We start from the raw sequence: 2,408 nt of genomic DNA on the forward strand, positions 1-2,408 counted from the left end.
AATTTCAATGCTAAGGCAAGAGTACATTAAGACCTCAGTAACAGCCAGTGCTCCCCAGTGCATTACAAAACCCAAGTCTCTCCCTTGTGAGCAGGCACAGTAGAATTTCTCACTCCTGCATCGTTCTGCATGAACACGCTCAGATCTGTCCTCCCTCAAGTAAACCTACATATGTCATGCCCCATATACACCTCTTGTTCCAAAAAAATTCTTATCAACTCACTCTCAAGACCACTAACTTGAGACTAGATCTTATCTGTCTTATCCCTTTTTATTGCACAATGAATTCTCACTCTTTAATGATCATTAAATGCTTGAATTTTGGAGGGTTTATATGAATTAGAAGCATCATACTGGGTGGTGGGATGTGTGGCTTCCATTTCTTCTTAACAGAGGAGCCACTGAACTCACTGGCAGCCAATGCTCCTCCTATGCTTTTAGCTAAAATCCATCTGTTAGGCAACTTGGGAACACCACAGGATTAAGTTCTGGTCAGAAGCAAAAGGGAGGTTGAGAAAAACTCATCAGCCCTACCAAGACTGCAACAGCAACAAGTCCCAGCTGATACAGCCGAAGTGGCAGCTGGGAGTCAAATAGGGCACCTAACCTCCCTGATTACAGACCAATCTGCAGGCAGCCAGACCAACCCATGCATCCTCCAGCTGGGCATCTACCAGCACGGTGGGGGTGTAAGTTTCTGTTAAATATCTGCCTGAAAGACTGGTTTCCATAAAGCCAAATGGCAATGATCAATATAGTCAAGAGAGCCTGTTAGCTGAGAGAAAAGACCATTTCTGAGTGCTGGTGCTTGACTGGGAAGGGCCTGTATACCTACAGCACTACTACCTGCTTCCTTCAGTCCTACAGTCTGCTTTCTTCCCATTTCAGCGCCTCCTCCTTTTCAGAGACATGGGCATATCAACCTGAACCAGCAAGCTTCTGAAAAACTTGTTACAGAAAATGTGGGAGTACAGCTTCTTCTAAGGGTGGAAAAAGGGCATGGTGGTACAGGTAAAAGAGCATTTTTGCACAGCTATGGGTACTGGGGTTGAATTTCATGTAAAGAAAACATGACTGACAGATGAGATGGTTTAGGACTGAAGCCCTGGAGGTTTTTGCATCTACAGAAAAAGTCTGGCAGAGGGATGAATTCACCAACCCAGAGAGCCAGGGTCATGGAATCATAGAAATATAGAATATCTCATGTTGGAAGGGACCCATAAGGACAGAGCCTAACTCCCTGTTCCTCACAGGACTATCTAAAGAGAACCACATGACTAAGAGCATCCTCTAGATGCTCCATTAACTCCAACAGGCTTGGTGCCAGGACTCCTAGCTCTGGCTTTAAATTTTAACTGAGTAGAAGTGTCTGGGGGCAGGGATTGGGGTATGGGAGCGTTGTCTAAGTCTTTTTAAGAAACTTTTTGGAGTTCAGTAATGAGTTAAGCTGCCAACACAGATGTAGCCATGAGAAAAGAAACAGAGAAAAAGAGAAGGAATATATTTGCAAATAAAATTCATGTTTTAGCCATTCCATTGTGGCCAATTTTTTTCTATTTTTGATAAAAGTAGAAATAGAGGGAACAAGGAAGGATATCTGAGAACTAACAACTTCCAGTGTGAATGGAAATGCTGGTATAGTTTGTTTCATATTAGGATAATGTTCAGGATCTGAATATCTAAGGATCATTAAAAAAATTCTCTGCTAGAGAAGATCTTTTCCTCCTATCCAGCACACGGCATAATAAGGCCCTTGCTCACAGAGCCCCATTTCCTAAAACTAGATTACTTGTAAAATCTATTGCTCTCTCAGGTAAGGAAAATTGTAAAGCTTTTCAAGTGTCAGAATTAGCAAGGCTACTTGGTTGTGTTTCTCCTCCTAGGAGACTTCTCTGCTGTTGCTTCAACCTGGCAGCCCAGATGAAAGAACAGCCTACGAGGGAACAGATGAGGGACTCTACAGGCAAGGGTAAAAGGATCATTTTCCACCATTCACAAGAATTGGATTCCTCCACTGCACAGGCAGCTAAAATTAGCCTACTCTACAGGCCTTCAACTTTTCAAGCATTTCTAACAACTCACAGACTCAATGCATGCTTTACAGAGCTGTAAGAACCACCCATACTGAAATTCTACTTGCATTTGCTAAAGAAAAGAGTGTTAGGAAAGGTGTTAGGATGCTAGCTTTTCCTCTGATTTTTTCTGTTTACCATTAGCTCCTTGCAGAAATTCTCTCACAGCAAGGTAAATCTTTGATTTTTTTCCTCCCTCCCTGCTTTTTATTGTTCTGGTTCTCTGTCTTTCTCTCCAAGTGAGATATCAAAAAATCATAAAGATTTATTGGTGTAAGTTGTGATCAAACAATCACATTTTAGATCTCAGCAAAGATGAGCTGAAAGCCCCATTCA

The 2,408-nt window shown here is 42.2% G+C and overlaps 1 long non-coding RNA gene across 1 annotated transcript; it reads left to right on the forward strand.

Moving 5' to 3' along the window:
- The first annotated feature begins 757 nt into the window (after positions 1 to 757).
- LOC135453200 (uncharacterized) lies at positions 758 to 2,119 on the forward strand. The gene is made up of 3 exons (XR_010441796.1): positions 758 to 804; positions 889 to 1,011; positions 1,884 to 2,119. It is a non-coding gene; the product is annotated as an uncharacterized LOC135453200 (long non-coding RNA).
- Positions 2,120 to 2,408: the final 289 nt, after the last annotated feature.

Source organism: Zonotrichia leucophrys, chromosome 1 (genome assembly GCF_028769735.1).
Source record: "Zonotrichia leucophrys gambelii isolate GWCS_2022_RI chromosome 1, RI_Zleu_2.0, whole genome shotgun sequence".
Lineage (NCBI taxonomy): Eukaryota > Metazoa > Chordata > Aves > Passeriformes > Passerellidae > Zonotrichia > Zonotrichia leucophrys.